Consider the following 21,056-nt stretch of genomic DNA (forward strand, 5'->3'; position numbering starts at 1 on the left):
CCTCTATTCCATGGAATACCTCCTCGACCCAATCTTCTGAGAACTCCCCCTGCCTTCCCCTCTTTGGGGCCGCAAACCTTGAGCTAAAAACAAGGCATTTCATCTTTCCTTTTTTTCTCTCTCTCTCTCCTTCCTCTCTTCCTCCTGGGGTTTCCCGGCAAACACCCTGTTCATTTATGGGCTCTGCCAGCACCCCCCGCCCACCTTTTGTAGTTTTCTTTCAATATCCTCCCACCTTTTCCCTTTTCTGTCCTATTTCAATAACCATCCTCTGTTCCTCCATTGTCAGGAAGACTGATAACAAAGTCTGAATATCTTGCCACATTGGATTGTGGATTTGCATCAATCCAATCCACAGACTCTCAACTAAATCACTATCTTTGACACTTCATCCAACCTTCGATCCACATACAGTTGCCAATCCTCAGCTCTCTCACAAACAAGACATACACGGTTACAAAATTCAAACATACTTATAAACATGGCAACTATTTTTGGTTGCTTTCCCATCAACAAAACAAACTCAAGGCCAGTGTGCACCTATGGCAGCCCAAGATATCTTCCAAAGAGACAATAAAAATCAAAACACACACACAAACAAAATACATGTGCATGCACAAACACACTCAAAAATAAACTGTCATGAGTAAGGATGGCGGGCAGGGGGCTCCCATCCAGACTGTCAAGCGCATGCGTAGCACTGAGGAATTGGCCATTCAAAGAGCAGCCATTCAAAGAGACACAGATCGGGACCGCCTTAACCTTTGTGGTTTATATGTCTGGGTTTTTCCCATGCTTCTTCAGTTTGTTAGGATTTTCTGTTATGTACTAGCAATAAACATTAGAGACCAGTTCCTTGTCTCAGCGTGTTTCCTGGCTGTTAGGACATAAACAAAACAAAATAAAAACTACTAACTTTTCAATTCTAATTACTAGGTCTCCCCACAGGTCTCACCCTTTTTTTTTTTTCCAACCCTCACATCCTTCCCTACCTCTCCCATGGCTTGGATTGTACGGTGGTGGTGACACTTCAACTTCCTCTTCTCCCAATCCTCTAATTTTGTAATTTCTTCCTAAAGTTCCTAACATCCATTGCATGCAAGGGAACCGTCACCAGACCCACACCACCAGTAGCCAAATGCACCTGTCTAAATGGTGCAATGATTTCTGGCTGCGTGAACCTTCGGCCGATAGGTGAAAAGGTCCCTTCTCTACAACAACTTTCCATTTTCTTCATTAACTCTTCATTTTCTCCTGTGAGATTTCTGGTTTCCTTTGGAAATCCATTATCCCTTTCAGACCGGGTTCCATTGGAGGAGCTGTCACCACTACATTGTAGGCCGGCAAGTCATCCAAGGGGTCCCATTTTGACAATGTCATGATTGAGTTGGTTTGTTTTCCTAACCATGCTGCAGCATATCTAAACTCACTTCTCACTTTAGTCTCATTTATAGTAATATTTAAATCTTCACAAATAGCCAAATCATCAGTTCCATATGGTGGCCAAACAAAACCTCTAATCAATTTATATGTAGGCCATACTTTTACAGAATAATTCACCATGGTTTTCTTTTGTAAATTTTACTTTCTGACTCCCTTTAGTTTCTTTGGCCCTGAGAGGCATAATTAGGCTGGTAGATTTTACCCAACACAAAGCATATTTTGGTTCCTCCTCTCGCCAAGGCTCCTTATTGTTAACATAGACGTTTAGGGCTTGTTTCACCCAGTCTTCCCAAGATCCAAACTTGGGCCACCAAACAGCTGTCCCTTTTATAGGTTCTTTAGTTCACACAAAACAACAGTACTGTATCATTTTCTTCTTATCCTTATCCCTTGTACAAGACATGTGTTTCCAATTTTTCAACATTACTCCTAAAGGACTATCTGGAGAATGTTTCCCAGACTACCTTTCCTGGAGCCCTTATTTCCCGGAGACCCCGTCTCCCCACTAGGCCTAGATTTCCTATTCCCCATTCTGTCTGTCCCGAGACTTCGACTTTCACCCGTTAACCAACGCTTTGTCCTTCTCTGTTTCCCTCGCGGGAGAACAGAACTGCAGATCCAGACTCCACAATCACTTCGTACATCCTTGTACATCTCATCCATTCACTTTCAAAGTCTCATAGAGGGTCCCACCCTCACAGAATGTCCAACCAGGGAAGTACTTAAGTCCAATTTTCCTTCCCTGGTCCCGACCACCAAGGTAAGTATTTATAGTCCCACTTTTCCTTACCTTTGGCTCATGCACGAGGTCTGACTGGTCGCCGTGGTTATAGGTCCGGTTACCTTTTTCTCAATGTCCTTTTGCTACCTCTCAAATAAGTTTAGTTTCCCTGGGATCCTCTGTCGTTCAGAGACCTCAGACCACTGCTCTGGGGCAGGACCACTGAAATCAGTGGGGCATGCCTTCCCAGCCGTCAGGGCAGTGCCCAGAAGTCCGAAGACTTTTGGATCCCAGACGAGCCCCCAGTTGTGAGAATCGTACTCATGGAATAAATTTGACAAAGTCTTGAGAAGCAGCAAAAAGATTTTATTAACGTTCTTGCAAGGACGGGTGCCCAGCCAAAATAGGCACACCCCTTCACACAAAGCATGCAGTTTTATTCCCTACCCTCGGCCAGTGAAATCCCTCCTCCTGTTCCCCATTGGATAGGTACTTGGGAGTTCACAGCCTATCCGAGACGCCTTAGATTTTGCAGGAAGTCCCTTTGTTTATATCTCCCATTCCTCACTTTTTACCTCCCCCCAGTCCCTTATTTATTCTTTTCCTTATAAGGCAGCTAGCCCCCTTGGAGTAAGTAGGCCGGGGTCGTGACTGACCACAAAGTTCGCTAGAACTGGTGTTGAGCATATTTTCAGCATCAGTTAGGCAGCTCCTTTCCTTAACACCTGTCAGCAGAGAGATATTATCTCCTGTTCCCGACCACATATTCCACATCCTTAGTATACGGTCAAGCAAATCTAGCTACTAGAAAGCAAGCTTCAGTTAGCAAGTTACTGAAAAAGCAAGTCCCCCACCTGCAAAAACAACACTGCTAGCCCCCCTTTCTCACACTTTTTCTATCACTCTGCTCTTTGCCCAAGAGATTTCTGATTTGAATTCACTTCCTTCTGCCTTTCTTCCCAAGCACACATGCACAGAGTACATGCTTTTGGATTCTGCCCCTGGTAAGATGTATCTAGCTAGATGTTAGGCTTTGCCTAGTCCTATTCCTGAAAAAAAAAGAATACCTGATTTTTGTTATAGTTATAAAATCTGCTTCTATAACCCTTGCTCAGGTTAGATTCCCGCTCTTGGAAACACATACACCGAATATATTAACCTCTGACATCAAAGACCAAGGTAGTTGTGTTTGATAGGAAAATAGAGTGAACACTTCCAAATTACATATAAGTGGTAAAAAACTAGAGCAAAAGATAATTTTTTTCTTTCTTGGTAGAATGTTTACTAAAGATGAAAAAATGGATGGAAAAATGCAAATGCTGGTAATAAGGCAGTGGGTACTATATGGTCTATAGTATTGCGAGTAATGAACGTTTGTTGAAAAAAGCTTAAATGGCTATGTATAAGGGTGTGCTAAATATAAGGGTGTCCACTGTGTTAAATGGAAGTGAGAATTTGGTGTACCAGGAGAAATATAAACTTTGAATGCAGTGGGAATAAGTTTCTTAAGAAGTGCATGTGGCTAAACCAGAAGAACAAATGAGTGAAGAATGAATGGGAACTGAATACGAACAAAAATGACTAATAATAAAAAAGTAGTAGTTTGATAGAAGAGTAAATGAGAATTGTACCAAGTAACAAATGTATGAAGAAAGAGTGAAGGGGTTGAAAGGAAGGGGAAGTCATAGAAAGTTGTAACTAGATGGAGTTGATATCGTCAGAAAGAGAGGGGTGAACTGAGGAACAAACTATATGAACTGAGGAATGGACATAGTACAAAGAGGGATGGTTTGCAAGGCAACGAAGGCCTGATAGTATATAAAGAATGGTATGGGTATAAACTAGATCCAGTTAGATTTCCTTTTCTTTCTCTCTTCTCTCTTGCCTTTAATTTCTTTTCTTACTATTTCTACCTGCATAACTGTGATGGTTGCCTATTCTAAAACACTATCAGACTCATGAGCAGGAATTCAAAGATATCTGATTTATTAAAGAATAGTGTGCAGGATCACAAAGAAAGCTGAGAATGATGAAAGCGCGCCAAATGCAAACTAAAAACCCTAGGTGCAAATGAAATCCCTCCCCCTGTAGAATCTTCTCAAGTCCACAATCCCAGGTGCTCCTAAAGGTTTCTGATGGTCTGCGGGAAAAGTCCTTGAGCAGAGAAAATAACCCAAACACATTCCATTGTACTGATTTCACATACAGAGCTTGGTACAAGGTTTCACCGCAGCTCCTTCCCAGACAGAAACGCGCGTCAGCGCCATGGCATGTGAAACGTTACGATGTATAAACTACATTGAAACAGTGAACATGACAATAACACTGCTTGCTCTGAAAATAAATTGCAATACAGGTATGTATTTATATGAACCTGATAAGAATTCCCGGGAATGCTAAAGCAGTCAGACTCTTTCTAAATGTCAATTCTTCTAACAAAGATATTGATATGAATTTGAGATTTTTTTTTCTTAATGGTCAGTACAGCTGCTGGTTTCTTAACACAATGAAAGGCATTAGCTAGAACACTTAGTCCCACAAAGTTGCTGGTTAAATTTACTATAAATTAGTTCCAATATCAATATACTTAATTGTATACAACCTCATCTACTATTTCAAGACATGTTTACTGTCTGGGATATATATCAAACAGAGAAAGGAAGCAGCATAGGGTATGTGCACTAAGATCCAGATAAATCTTCTCTTTACTTTGATATATTAATATCAAAGAAACTGGTGGGGCTGAATGAAACCTATTGCGTGTGTGTGTGTGTGTTTTAATTTCTAGAAGCCCTGTAGGAGGCAAAATAATAGTTAATCCAGAACTGGTATCTAAATAAACAAATACATGCAGGCTGCCTGCAGTATATGGAGCATCATATTAATTCCCATAAGATTGGATTCATTAATGATGCTTATGTGAAGGGGTGGAAGAAAATACTGCCATATTTATCCATAACTAACTAAACTATGCATGGTTTACTCAATAAACCCAATTTTCTGGAGCTCGCATGACACACTGAATCATAAACTAACCATACAATGTGCTAAGCTAAAATATCATTGACTCGTGGATGATTCCGTGTGCCAGGCAAACATAGCTAATGAGCAAAATGGTAGAGGAAACAAGAGAAACGTTTCCCTCCTTACGCATCTTTGGGTAGGGGGGAATTAAAAAAAACCCCTATTGATACCTTAGCTGCCTCTTCCACAAGAGGTAATGCGTTGTCCTGTGAAAGGCGCCAATTCCAATTCCATCCCCACAGAGCTGAACTTAGAATAACGATGAGACACAGCTGACTGTCTGAAGGCAAGCCAGCCTTGACCGGAATCATAGGCAGTAAAGGCACAGCTGTGTTGCAGAGCTGCCTCTGGCCATCACCCAGGCTTTGCAAATGAGGCTGCCTCCCATTCTGAATAAATGAACTACCTGGAGATGAGAAAGGAAGACAAAAATCAGGGCTAGTTTCCCCACCCCCGTGAGGACTGGCAAAGGGCGCAGAAAGTGGCTTGTATCGAATGAGTTTTTTTTAATCCAAAATTGAAATGAAAAATAAACTAGCTATTTATTATTCAGATTTAAAACAAGGAGACAAAGAAACCCTCTTGCGTTCTTATAAATTATCTGCTATCTAGCCATAGGCCCCCAGGGGAGATATATTGCCTCTGACCTGTTTTTGTTGCCTGCTATCTTGCACATTAGCATCTGCTAAATATATTGTGGCACTTCATCTATTCTGTCTACAGCTCCAGGAACTGCATTCAGAAATCACTGATGATTACTTGGTTATATGAAAATAATTAATTATTATTATGTTTTCCAATCCCTCTACTTAAAGGCATAGATTATGAATCTCGTGCATACATTCTCCTTGTAAAGGTTTTTGAGGAAAAGGCATATCAGTCAGGATGCTGGAAAAGATTTTAATTACAAATACATCCTTAATAATGAAAATCTTCACCAAATCTCTACTAAACAACAGCAAAACTGCCTTAAAAGGCTGGATGCTGTACTGCTTGGTTTTGTGCAGAAGCAATCTTGTACGGCTAAATTAATCTTACATTTTATATTAATGTCCTTAGGAACAGCTGAATGGTGCTTAGCCTTGGAGCTCACTTAATTTTCCTCTTGGGAATTGTTTTGGCAGAAAAAGCGAACCAGACCTTGTTGGCTAATGAAGAGTCATACGGAGAGAAGAAACTGGGCTGCACAGACGCATGCTATAAGGCAGTATTTCTCAACCTTGGCAACTTCAAGCTGTGTGGACTTCAAATTCCCAGAATTCCCCAGCCAGCAATGCTGGCTGGGGAATTCTGGGAGTTGAAGTCCACACAGCTTGAAGTTGCCAAGGTTGAGAAATACTGCTATAAGGTGTACATTTCTGGAGGCCAATGCTCTCCTTCCCATACAATTATGCTTTCAGTTAAGCATCCTTTATGTCAAAAGAACAGAAGTAGGAGACCAGTTTATGCATGTTCTTGAAGTCTGGGGTTGCATTAATGGAGTCCTAGTCCAATTCTCTCCTTTCCCCAGGTTTAGTTTTTTAGACATGGGGGTTTGGTCTAATGGTCTTCTCCAGGGATGGGGAAACTGTGAGTCTTCTGATATCCAAGTGCAGCATACCTCAACCTTTGGATGTTCAGTAACATCAGGAAGGTCCTCAGTTCTTCACCCTGATATTCAACTCTTAACTCTTTCTGTGCTGCATCCATCGGTACCATTGGAAGTTTGTGAAATGCACAGCACCTTCAGAGAGACAAGTTCTTGAAATGCACATATTGGCTTGAGAGAGAAGATTTTTGTCTGGGTGACACTAGGAAAGGGTTGCATTTTCCCTCCCAGAGGTCCTGTGGTTATTTGCATTAGTAGAAAACATGCAGTTAATCACATTCACAGAATTAATATTCCATCATCTCTAGCTGCACCATCCATTCAAAATATTTTGATATGGCATTTTTTATTTTACTGATCTTGATATAGGCACCGAGCTCTCATTGCTCAAATGTAGAACCTAACAATTTTCCATGGAAGCGAAAATTCAAAAAATATTCTTTTGCTACTTTTCACTTCAGACAAATCTCTTAAGGAGCAAAATACATGCACTGCATAAAGGTTCTGGTTACTAATCTGTCCCTGTTTCAAATTAGATGTAAGGGATAGGACTTTCTGAAGCAAATAGATGTTACTTTTGATAATGAACAGAACCATTGCAGACCCATCAGTGTAACCACAGGTACACATTTGTTAACTGAAATTGGGTGTTGCAGAGCTATATTTTCCTCTGCATAATTCTGATTAAATATGCCATATTCAATTATTTTTATAACAACAAATGGCTAGATTTGTATTCCTGCATTTTTCCAGAAGCTCAAGGTGGCTTCCAAGGGGCATCTCCATTTTATCCCTACCGTAACCACCCTATGCTATAGGCTGAGCTACAAGAGAGTGGCTGGTCCAAAGGCACCCAGGGGGGTTCCATTGCTGAAGGCTGACTTAAACTTAGGTCTTCTCAGTCCTAGACAAACACTACCCCTATGTGGATACCTTCGCTGCTACTCTGACAGCCTCTCAGCTTTGGAATAGTTTATGTATCTATTTTTTTTCTATAAAAATTACATGAACGCCTACCATTCTAATGTTTAAATGATATACATTTTGTGGGTAGGTGTTTGTTTTGTACAGCTTGGCCTTGTTTTGTTTTCCAAATAATGGTAAATATTAAAATATTTCTGTTCTGCAATTTTCAGTAATAATCTAATGGAAGTGTTTGTCATGCTAGATCACAAAGAAAGTATTTTTAAGGCTTCTTTCTTCCCTAAAGTTACTGACCAGCCTAGCTGCAATGAGAATACCAAACGCTGAAAAGGAAGTTAAAGGCCAAATTCTATCTGGGTAATTGGAATAAGGATTTCTTTATTTCAGATAATGGAAGTGAATTAGCAATATATTTGGAATACAGGAAACAGTTCCATTGTCCTCATGAGTTAGCATTAAAAGGAATATAAAATAGGCCTGCCAATTTTGTGACTCACCGAGACAAATGTAGCACACGGCCATGTGTTGCTATTATTATTCCCTAAACACATTAGAAACTCATGTAAAAAAGTAAAATAGTACAGTCAAAGGAGAAATCTGATATCAAATCATAAAATAAAGTAAGCAGCTAAAACCAGCAGAGAAATAACAAATCCTTGCAGAGCAGAGAAATTGTACTGAGATTTTACTGAAATTGTACTGAAATTAAAAGGACTAGAGGAGTAAAAAGGATCCCACCTTGGGTCAAAAAGATAAACTAGGCAACAGGCAAATCTGAGCAGATTATCCCATAGCTACGAGACTACTACCAAAAAGGTGCATTCCTGAACTGCTGTTGTTAGAGCAGATCTTCCAGTGACAATCTTTGGGCTCAGACATTCCTTTAGGCGTTATGGCACAATACCAGCATGCTGAACTGGGCCTGGTGGTAGACTGGGATCCCATGAAGGTGATGCAATGTTGGCATAATACAATCATAGCACCCAGTGCCAACCAGCACCCCTAAGCCACCATAGTTGGCACTATCTAAAATTTCTGGAAAGTGTTCATCAGGCTCGCCTCATGAAACAGATTACAGTAAGGTTTTTAAAGGCATACATTTACCAGGCTACCTCTATCCAAGTAAGACCACAGATAGTACCTTATAAATTTACTCAGTGCCACAGATGCTGCTTAAGCTTCTACCTACACGTTACAAAACTGAGCTTTAAGGATGAGTGCAACCTCTTCTTGCAGTCTGAACACCACAAAACTGGGAAGATTAACTTCCTGCTGGGTCTCCCTCTCTCTTGTTGGATTGAACTTCTGTCATTCAGATCATTTTACCACAATCAGGAATCGATTAAGCACTTTCGCTGCATCGCTGGGATCTGATAAAAAAAGAAATAGAGCTGCATTCCATCAACATTCTGATGGCCATGCATCTTAAATCCCTGAATGACCTTATGTCAATGTTAAATAGTATGGGGAATTTCATGTCAATGTTAAATAGCATGGGGATAACACAGAAGCCTGCAAAAGCCCCAAACATACAGTACAAGCCAAGGAATCAAGCAGATATTCTTCTATCTTCTGGAAATGACTATCAAGAATTAAGCAACATCAGTGTAGAAATCTATCTCAAACAAGGCTTAATCCACAAGGCACACCACCATCAGATGGATAATCACCAGGATCATATTCCTTCTTTCTCTCTCCCAGGAAAAGTAGTAACATAAGACCAAAGCAGTTTTTGTGTCAAAGCCAGACCTAAATCTAGTGGAAATAGATCTAGAAAAGATGTTTCATTGAAGAGTTAGCAACAAAAATCTCACCAAGAGGTAAAGCTGTTACTCTGCTAGTCTGTAGCTGCAGGCTGAAAGACAGGATGAAAGAATAGTTAGGAGCAAAGGACAAGACATGATTGAAAGGACCAGAAAGAGAGAATATGTCTCAGCACTAGTATGGATTAGGATTAGGAAGACACAAGTGTTTCCTCAGTCATAGCTCATTGGGTGATTTGTAGCTAGTCATGGTCTTCCAGCACCATTTCTATCACTAGGCTTCCCTTGAAGGAAGGGAATATGATGTCCGCTGCTTAGATCTTCTGGAGCAAAGGTGAGTCATAAATGATATTAATATATTTTTTAAAAAATTCAAGAAAATCTCACCTGGAAAAGGAAACCCTTTATACCAAGTTGGTATATCTCAAACAGGGACCACAACCACCCAGGATCTGTGATTAAATTAGAGGGGAGGCAGGTCATGTTTTATAGGCTTGCACGGCAAAGCAGGATCACTGCCAGAACTCATTCCCACTTTGCCTGGACAAGTGTTTCTTCAGGCAGAGCAAGGGTGCAGTATGATAAGTGCTCTACATGCCCCCATTGGCATTTCTGATTAATTTCTGATTAAAGTGGCAACCCAATTGGTATTAGACTGGAAATGTGAGTAAAGTCAGGTGTGGAGCAGCCTTCAAAGAGTTGCAGACTCAAGGATTATAAAAAAGCTGTTACAGCTGATTTGGTTCAGATGAGTCCAAAGTTCATAATCCACAGCTGTGTGGTACTTTTACATGTTTTACTGCATATTGCGAACTCTCCATTGAAAGTACAGAGCAAGCCACTTTGGAAGCAGGACATCATTAAGATTCCAGGGATGGCTTGTCACTCAGTACTCATTCCTGATGGGTTGCACATCCAAAGCTGGTCTGGATCATTATCAGAACTTTTCAGTCTTCCAGAGCTCTGGCTTGCACACACAAAGCTGGCTTGCTGTCAGAAGTCTCTCCCATTCTGCCCAAACTGCTTGCTGGTTTGACAAGCAAAACAGACAGGGAAACCCAGAGTATAGTCTTATAGCATGCCGGCTTTGTTTGTGCAAGACTTATGGCATGCGTACCCAAAGCTGGATCACTGTCAGAATTATCCCGTTTTGCCTGGACAAGTCATCAGCAAAGTCAGAATTTTCTTTCTATATTTATTCTTTTAAAATTTATTTAATAATTATATAAAAATTCCCTTCTCACCCCTATGAATAGTATGTGTCTTCCTCAACCACGGGTCTTCTACCAGAGTCCTGGGAGTTTGAGGGTTCTGCGCAGTATCTTAGCTGTTCCTAGCACTGCACTCTTCTGGACAGAGAGCTCTGATGTTGCTCCTGGAATCTGTTGGAGCCACTCTCCCAGCCTGGGAGTCACAGCCCCAAGCGCCCCACCACCACTGGGATCACTTCGGCCTTTACTATCCACATCCTCTCTAATTCCTCCTTCAGGCCCGGGTACTTCTCCAGCTTCTCATACTCCTTCTTCCTGATGTTGCTGTCACTTGGAGATAGATGGATGGATGGATGGATGGATGGATGATCCAAAATAAATCTGAAACAGGAAGACTGGCTATCTCAGAATTAAAATCCAGAGTCCAAAGATTATGCAAAACATGTTCAACAAATTGCAAAAAAAGTCATCCCTCCCATTGAAAAATATGGTTTTCAATTTGCTATTTTTATAGTTTATTTCCAATAGAAGTGTTTTAATTTATAAAGTTGTGCAGTACTATCATTATTTAATTTTATATCAAGATTAAAATTACATTATTAAAAGGAAATGGTCTATTTATTTATGTCCAATGCAAACCCACAATAAAATCATTACTCTTATTCCAGTGGGTGGGGGTAGATAGGTCACACAAATTCTGAGAACCACTGACAATGAGAATCTCGGCTGTATGCAACGTCCTACTTGGAAAGATACAATCCTCAGTCTGTTTGGATAAAAGCAATTAGGAAGGTTCTTGCAGAACGGTCACCTCTGATGAACTACTTTAGTTTTTAGCCACTCCTGAATATGAGCTAAATTTTCAGTTAGTTACATGATTTATGTTCTCCCTTGCTCCTCTCCCAACCTCATTGAAAGGGCACTTGATTTGGAACAGTAACGGAGGCTTCTGCTTGGAGAAATATATGGCAGAACAAAGCTCCATGTCCAATCATAGCAGAGGGATAAGCAGCAGCTGTGGACCTTCCTGTATGAATTCTAGCAGCTGGGGGTTTCTGTCCCTGGGAGCAGATGTTTAGGACTGGCTGTGGCAATATCTTCCCCAAGACCAGGCTGAAAAAGAATGCCAAAGAAATTCCCCAAGATTATGCCTGCTTTAAGAATTTCAGAAAGTACAAGCCGAATTAAATATTGACACACATCCCTCCCACTATTTAGCTTTTAGTGTGTGTGTGTGTCTGTGTCTTGACATAGTAGGGAAATTGTATGTTGCCAAGACCATTGGATGATTCCACTGTAATTTAAAAACAAAAGATGTGCTCGCAATTGAAAACATTTTGGGGGGCAGATGTTATGTATAGCACAGCAGCTGTGCCCACATGCAGCAAGCAAACTGCTTCTCTCTGCAGGGGTGTTTTCTCTGTCCTTTACCCAGATAACATATAAATAGTCCAGCCAGGTTTATGGGATGTTCATGAAAGTTGCAAAAGGACACAGTAATGGATACAGGGAGATTCAGAGCAAAGAATTTAAAGCAAACCACATCCAGCTTTGTAATAACAGAAACCCATCGAAATGTAATGTCAGGGTCAGTCTCGCTTCGCAATAAGACACAGACTCACTTAATGGGTATTAAGGATTTCTGGTTTATTGGAATGATAGCTGACAGAACAAAAAACGGGAACGGGGTTGGTGGTGCGGAGGTGCCCCTTTTATACCCTCTTGTATTGCCCCGGGCTTCCCCACCCTGCATTGTCCCGATCCCTCTTGATGGGACCCTTGATGGCTGCCTGGGCATTTTCCCGGTGTCTTCGTCTCCCGGCGTCGGTTGTGTCCTCCGGGGCACCAGGTGCGGCTTATCTCCGTTCCTCCGACGCCCTTCTTTTCAGCTGCCTATGGGTCCATGGGTGTGGGTCCTTTTGGGTGCTTGTGTTAATCCCTAGTTTGATTATCTCCTTCCTCTATTTCTTAATGATCATGATCTACGTTGTGAGGCTCTTTGTGCCTTGCAACGAGGTCATGACATGTAATTGAGAATAAAAGTAGCCAGTATCATAGTACATTTAAATCTTTTCCAGCTCTTTCAATGCAGGTGGAGAGACCAGGTAGTTATTATTTCAATTTATGTGATAAACTGTTTGCAATATTCAAAATACAACCTCACTTTACCTTTATATAAAGCAGACTTGCCCTGTTTCCCTCTACATGTGTTGGGTAAGTCCTTTAATTCCATGGACTATACAGCACAGCTGGAAGGCAACAGGCAGGGGAAGTCTAAAGTGAGGTCATATTTAGAATATTGCAAGAAGTTCTAATTCAGTGGATAGATCTCATCTCTCTATTGCAGTGTTTCTCAACCTTAGCAACTTTAAGATATGTGGACTTCAACTCCCAGAATTCCCCAGCCAACCAATTAAAGGACTGGAACATTGTACAAATTGAAAATACAAATTATGGGAGATTTTTAAATGTAGAAGACAACAACAAATATGGAACATGATAAAAGATCCTTCAGTGACCTGCTTTACATGTGTCACTAAATCTCAGTGTCTTTAACTCATTTATTAAAGATGCCATATCATCTTTGTTCATAGGTAAGCTATAAATCATGGTTTATAAACCACAGTGGCTAAGTTCACTCAACACACTAAGTCAAAAACAAACCAACCACATTATGGTTTGCCCAGTGCATGAAAACAACCAATGGGCAATATGAGAAATATAAGCAGGGAGGATTTTTTAAATCTTCTTTTCATGGCATTAGAACTCAGTTCTAATTCATTTTCCCCATGAAATGTATGACCACATTTAGATCAGACTAAAGACATATCTTTCCAAGGCATAATGTATAATTAGTATATAGAATTTGTAGGTCACAGAGTTATTTTTTAAATCACCGTTGTAACTGAGATTGGTTGCTAAACAAGGCAGTTGCTAAATGAGGACTACCTGTATTCAGAAAGGTTGAACTCTAAATCTGACCATGAATGGGACTCTCAGGACAAGTGCTATCAGCTATGATATCTACATAGGGTCTCACAGTTTAGCAGTTCCTTGCTCTTCCCCATTGTTTCAGTGTTGATGTATCATAACTGAAGCCTGTATGATATTTTAAGAACTTGGGCTCAGTTTTAGAATATCTCTTGTGGAGAATGTTTAGCAGTCATTACCTCATTCTCACATGAATCATATGAAGAGTGATTATGTTTATCAGTGAGCAGGGCCATATTACTAGCTTTGTTCCTAGACATCCATGCATTGTGGATTAAATCTATTAATGCAGCGATTTCCACATAGTCAGAAAATCAGCAGAAGTCTCTTGTGATTGTAGGAGAGCCATGCTAGTCTACGATCATAGCTTTTCCAACTAACAAAGACTACTTCTGATAGTTGCTACCATAGACTAGCATGGCCCTCCTCCTACAATATCCACAGAGTGAGGACCACCACATGACCAGGATACCTCAGTTGCAGGGAAGCCTGTGTGAGAACAGTCAGTACAATAAATCAGTCTTGATTTTGATACCAAGACCCAATTAGGTCAACAGTATGCCCCATTTTCTAGTAAATACAAGATAAGTCTTCCCCATTTTTTGAAGTGGTATTATGGCTGTAAATTCAAGATGCTGAAGATGAAGGACTGGCTTTTGCTTCATGCTTGTCTTCAGCTTCCCTGATACATATGTTTGGCTACTGTAAGAAACAATATGTTCAACAATGTGAACAGTAGTCTGATCCATCAGAGCTTTTAGGTTCTTGCAGTAAATTATGAACAAACATGGTAATTCATAACCATTTACTTAATGCCTACGGAAACTAAATTCGTAACATAATCTCCTGCCCTTTCCTGTCCAATCCCATTGTTTTAAAAAAGGAAAAACTCTATAAATTATGTGCTTGAAACAGAACAGTGGTCATGGAAATGCTTTGTTTTTCAAAAACATCTAATTGGGAACAGAATTAACAAATTGCTTTCATGTACATTACAAATGGAAAATGTAGCTGCTCTACAAGGATTTCAAATATGTCCCCATAAAAGATCATTCAAACTGCTATAGACTGAAAGTTGTATCATCACATTAATACTCCCTGCAACTTCACCAGTGATTTTAAATGGGCTTCCTAGGGGCAATTTGAGAGTTCCCATCTAAATTACAAAAACAAGGGGGGGGGGGTTGTTTCTGTTTTGTATGCAAAAGATAAAAGCCTTCCCTTCTCTCCCACCCCACTTTTTACAATATAAACATTAAATCCAGAGTCAGAAAAAGTTGAGGACCTTCTGGGGCCCAGAAATAGCACACCATGTTGATTGGTCCTGTATTCTGAGTTTGCATTGGATTTACAGTGACTCATGAAGTTTTCAGCACAATGTAGTTTCTTTTCCATATTGCAGAAAGCTGCCTCTCCTTGGTCAGACAGACTGGATTCACATACAAGTCATGATGTAGTTGATTTGGTTGTTGTGTAAACCCAGCTAATTGTGACTTGCAAACAAACCATAATCATTCATCATAATATTGAAACAGACTGTGTTTGAATGGTTAGCTGATTATCTGAGACTCTGGAGAGCCACTGCTAAAGATATTTTCCAAGGAAATTGAATCTGGGACTTTGCCCTTGCAGAGCATGGGCTCTAGCACTGAAGATAAGAAAATGCTGGTGGAAAATGTGAAGTGCTAAACCAGTTTTATGACTTCTTGTGATGCCTTTAAACTTGGTATGAGTCTTAGTGTCTAGAAATCCATTTTGTGTAAAGTCTAAAGCCAAAAAATTTCAGGCCAGACAAAAGCATTATAGAAACATTGAACCAATATCTCTGACTCTCAAGACCAAGAAAAAGTAGCCAAAAGTCCATTGATTCCATTGAAAAGGCAGAAAGAAAAGGCCTGGAATTTAAACCTTGGCATGTGTGTACATGCATGTCTAATAGTTTGACAAGTGGGTTCTGTAATAGGCAGTTCTTCTATCTGTATGACTTTCTTGACTGCAAAAAAGCAACTTATCCAGCCTTGTCATACAGAATTGAGTGGAATGTTGAGATTTGTAATAATGCCTGCAGTGAAGTGTGAAAACTATGGACTACAAGGCTTGGCTAAAACAATGTGTGCAGCAGTGACAAAATGGTAGTGCACAGGCTTTCATTATCTGTGCTCTTTATTGTACAAATACAATTATGGATTACTTTCAGACCCAACTGAGAAGTTTTGCTGCCTGAGGCAAAGGACAAGCTGGTATCCCCCATTTCATATATCAATACTCACTGCAATGGCATAGTAATTATAATAATAATGAAAAATAATAAGGATAATAAAGTATATTTATTATCGCAACAGTCTAGGGGACATAAAATAAATTGCTGGGCACTCAGAGATCTGCCTTCTAAAAGAAAATCAGTTGAAGTTCCTGAGTTGCTGCTGAGAATTTGCCTCACTTTGTCTCTGGCCCCAGATAGAAGCTGAGAACAAAAACACTGCATCCTTTGAAAGATGATTGTCAGTAATACAGTTAGAACAGCAGTGATTGCAATGGTAGGTGTCATTAATAGAGTGAAAGAGAACCTGTGTGGCATTTTTTCAGGCCTCAGAACAGCTGTGGAAAATTACAAGTTTAACACCATGCCATTTTTTAAATACAGTAATGGATGTTAAGCTTTCATTCTGAATTCTGCAGTCTCTTATTAGACAACACTGAATTAGAGCAAAGGTATCATAAAGCCTATTGAGAGCCAGTTTGGTGTGGTGCTTAAGGCATCAGCTTAAAAACTGGGAGACTAGTCCTGGTTCTAGTCCTGCCTTAGGCTCAAAGCCAGCTGGGTGACCTTGGGCCAGTCACTTTCTTTCAGCCCTACGAAGGAGGCAATGGCAAACCACTTCTGAAAAACCTCACCAAGAAAACTGCAGGGACTTGTCTAGGCAGTCTCTCAGAATTGGACACGATTGAACAGATAAAAAAAAAATCACAAAGCCTACAATTTTTATTCTAGTTCAGAACACGCATTTCTTAAGTCTTCATTTGGAATATAAAAAAATGATCTCTGCACAGGATGCCACAATCAAGTCAGAAACAGAAGCCAAGTAAGCAGAACTAGGGCCAACATCGTTCTGCAGAATGAGGAACATGGTACTTGTGGACACTTCTGCCCTGAGATACCTGTCTTAATGCTTTCCTGGCTTTAACTTCTGAAAATTAAATAACAAGAAACTGCCACGCCTCAAAGCAAAACACCAACCATTTTTACTTATAAGAATATCTCTGCGTCCCACAGCATTCTTAGAAAATTAAAAAGATGAATGGTGCTTCCTTTGAGAAACAGAGAAGCTGGGGAAATGCCATCTTGGTGGCCGGCAGGTGGCAAGAAACTTTCTAGCAAATGCACATCTTGTGTCTGGCCTCTCCTGTCATGGCAGCCACTTTGTGACAGCACCCACAGTATACTCAAAATTCCACAACCCAGTCATCAAGGATACACATCTTAACAAGAACGGGAAGGAACTTAGTGTGAGGGGATTATTTGGGAAACAGTTTTGGAAACATTTGTTTTAAAATGTCACTTAAAAGATATGTCATTAAGTTATAACCTTCCAACTGCCCTGTCATTGAATTCTCTAACCCCAGTGTTTCTGAAACTGATGCCCTCCAGCTATTTTGGATTGCAACCACAGGCATCAAGTACAGTCCATGAAGATGAAAAAAGTGACAAAATGTGCGTCAAGCCAACATGAGGCAATCCCAGCCTTACACCGATGAGTACTGACATTGGATATAAGGATGTAAATCATCTAGTTCATGTCATGACACATGTTTTTTCATCTGTCCCCCTCATTTCCCTTATGACTACAACTCCCATTCCGGGTTAGATGGCCAGACAATCTGGTCCAGAATGGAATTACTCAAAGTTAAAATGTAATAGGAGCTCTGATACAATTCTTGTATGCACACCTCCAGAAGTTACATCTTTGGGACATAATGAAAACATGGAAATGCCTTCCAAATAATTACTAAAAAAGAGTTTTTCTTTGTATTCTCTCTCAAGTGTCTAATAATACTCCTAGAAGAATTCTATTTATTTTATTACAGGTGCTTTTAGGCCACTTCAATTGATTTAATCCACTTGATGCATAGTGCTTTTAAAAATGGCTGCAATTTTTTCCCCATAACCATTTCTTTTTATAATGCCTTATTTACTTTGGACGCTTATTGAGTTTCTCATTTATGCTTAAACAGCATCAGAGGAAATAAGCAGTCTGAACAACCAAATCAGGTGGAGACTTCATGTATCCAGACTAATTTAGACAAGAGCAATGCTGATCATAGAGCTTTACTCCCTGGAAACCTGAACTTATCTTCACCCCTGCCAATGGCAGTTTGCCAGCAGAAAGGCTGAGACCACACTATAATTTGGTATTTTGACATTTCCAGGGATAAAATAATATCAGCTATTTCTGTAAAGGCTAGTGTCTTTGCACCATCTGAAGTGGAAAGTTTGACAAAATAAACTAGTTTTGTTACAGCAGCAGCAAGATTACATTAGGACAATATCAGCCTAACTAACTTGGGATCCTATGAATTCCTAGCAAAAGAGAAATTGTCAGCACTGCAAACAACAGAGAATCTAACAGTACTAACAGCTATTCTCCTAGTATCCATAGCAACATTACTGATGCAGACCAATCATGGCACAGCATGCTGACAATCCCCCTCCTATTGGTCATTCATAGAAGGTTCCAATCTAAGCATAGCAATACCAGCCAAGGCAGCTTACCACTACACTCATCTTCAAATCTCCATCTTGACTGACCAACATATGAGAAAAGCAAGATGCACAGTTTAGCAGGGAAGAGAGCACCACAAAGAGTAATCCATGATCAGGGTTCATTCCCTTAGGAAGAACATTTTTCCGAGGAAAAAGATACTTTTTGGCAGAGATGCTACAACTATGCTCTCCAAGGAGTAAATGTTGCTAACTCACTATGTTAGTGGGAAGTATCAAGGCAGATTTAACTTCAACAGAATGAATTATTGGCCTGTCAGAGGCAAAATTGGGAGAAAGCAGATCCACCAAGAGCTGCACTTCCCAACTCTACACAGTCAGCATTGCATTGATGGGAGGGCTGGAATTGTAACAACATCTGGAGGATCACAGTAGACATGTGAAGAACACCTCTCCATCTGAAAGACCTAGTCATACTCTAGCCTTCTTTAACATAGATCCTTCTAAACACAGACTACAATTCCCATAACCCATGTCTTGTGAATGATGCCATCTAGAAGGCCACAGGTTAATAAAGACTGTCCTATACTGTATACTAGGACCAAGTAAACATTCTAAGAAGCCTCAGCTTGTGAAATAGATCTAGTTTTATGCCCAAAATGTTCCAGGTTCAAACTCAGGATGTGGTCTCCCACTAGAAGTAATTCACAATATCCAGGTACACATAAAAATACTGGATTTGCCATTACATTAATCTATGATCTGTGGAACAAAATATACTAAGCATGAACTATGGCTAGGATAACCCAATTTGTTAAGCAAAATCCAAACATATTACGGGTTACTACAACCTATGAACTCAACCACCGTAATTAAGTACAGACCCATTGTTTGAGACTGTGTGTGGGGTTGTAGAACATTCCCATAAATAAACCATTATTCTAACCCAGCATTCATGTGACACTCTCATTGAACCATAAATTAATCATAGACTAAAGCTGATAAACTAATGTACGGTCAGTATGCCACACAAACACAGCCTTAGGTGATTAAACTGTGAAAATTAAACAATTTGCCCTCTGAATTACCTAGCCATACTCCTATGCTGCTCATGGGTGACTGCTGAAACAGCAGATCTTATTCCCTATTCTCTCATATAAACTTTTAGAGATCCTATTCATTTAACCGTGGAGCAGTAATAATGCTCTGAAAGCTGAGAGGTTCCTATGTAGTCTTTGTCTTGAGGCCTCCAGAGGAGCCCTACCTATTTATCCCCATAAACAAACACACAACAGCTGTAACAACTGGATTCCTTCACTGAACCACCAGAATGGGGAAGGAACAAGCAAAGAGGTTTGGAAGAATAACAGTTACTAGTATACTCTGTTTGTAATATACCATATGAGACTTTGGAAACATTTGCAGTAGCCATACCTCGACTGTGTTTCTACATTAATTTACAATTTACTGAACTAATCCCAAATAGCCAGATTTATAAAACACACAAAACATTAACGCACCTGCCTCAGTTTAAACAAACCTGCTTTGGAACCCAACCAGGGCTCCATCTTCTTTTGCTTATTCTGCTTCTGTGAGATTCACTAGCCTTCTTAGTTCTCCCTGCAACTTTGGTGGTTTTTCTTTTTTATGTTTGTTTCTTTGAAGCAAAATAATTCTCAGTGACAGGAAAGAAACATACTCAATTAGTTTTTGCTTATAACACATACTATGATACATCACTTAACATCTTACATGTGGTTGCATAAAACCTTTCAAAATATTTGGAGCAAGCCTTGATCTAGTCACTATAGTAGATGTCCTTAAGCAAACCATTTCAGCGTCACCCCTCTGTTCTCCCAATTTGCAATATATGAGAAAAGACTGATTCACCTTACAGCACGGATAGAAAGATTACAACCAGATAATGCTGTATGATCATCCCCCAAAGCAACATGCATTCACAAACCTCCAAAAAACATTAGGAAGCTATCAGATTCTAATTCAGTCTGCCTTTTGTTGAAAGCAATGCTGACATTCCATTAATAAACTTATACAGAAGTCAGAGAACAATATTAATTCACCTGATGGATGGGGTTCAGCACTTATGGCTATTGCAAGGGCTGTAATAATTCAGACCATTTTACAAAACTGTTTTTTTAAATCCCACTACAAGCAATACAAACCACACTTCTGTCAGCTCTGTGATATATCTTTCGATTCCCTACTTCCCTGAGCAAGCTTTTAAGCAGAGCATAATAAGGTTTTGAATCAGGAAGCATAACAGATTGTTTCTACAGTTGCTCATCTCCTCTCTCTGTTTTATTCCTTTTCAGGCACGAATCCTCAGAGAGATGATCTAAATTTAGCACACTCCACATTTGCTTGTGACTAGTAGGTTGGAGACAGGCAATTTTCCCCTTTCCCCCACAGCTGAAAGTAGTACAATAGAGTTATTGTTACCTATGGTTCAGATGCTCAGCCAGTAATAGTTTTAGGATCTGCCGATTTTTTTGTACTGTTTCAAAATCCTTGCATTTCTTGTTGAACATAAGAGCTTCTTGTAATGCTTTTGTCAGAATTACTAAAATAGCAAAGATGAAAGCTTTAAGAGCACTTTCACCTCCTGCAAATTTGAGAAATCCACCTACGTAGCTCCACCTTCTACTTCATT

This window comes from Candoia aspera, chromosome 3 (assembly GCF_035149785.1).
Source record: "Candoia aspera isolate rCanAsp1 chromosome 3, rCanAsp1.hap2, whole genome shotgun sequence".
In the NCBI taxonomy this organism is placed as follows: Eukaryota; Metazoa; Chordata; class Lepidosauria; order Squamata; family Boidae; genus Candoia; species Candoia aspera.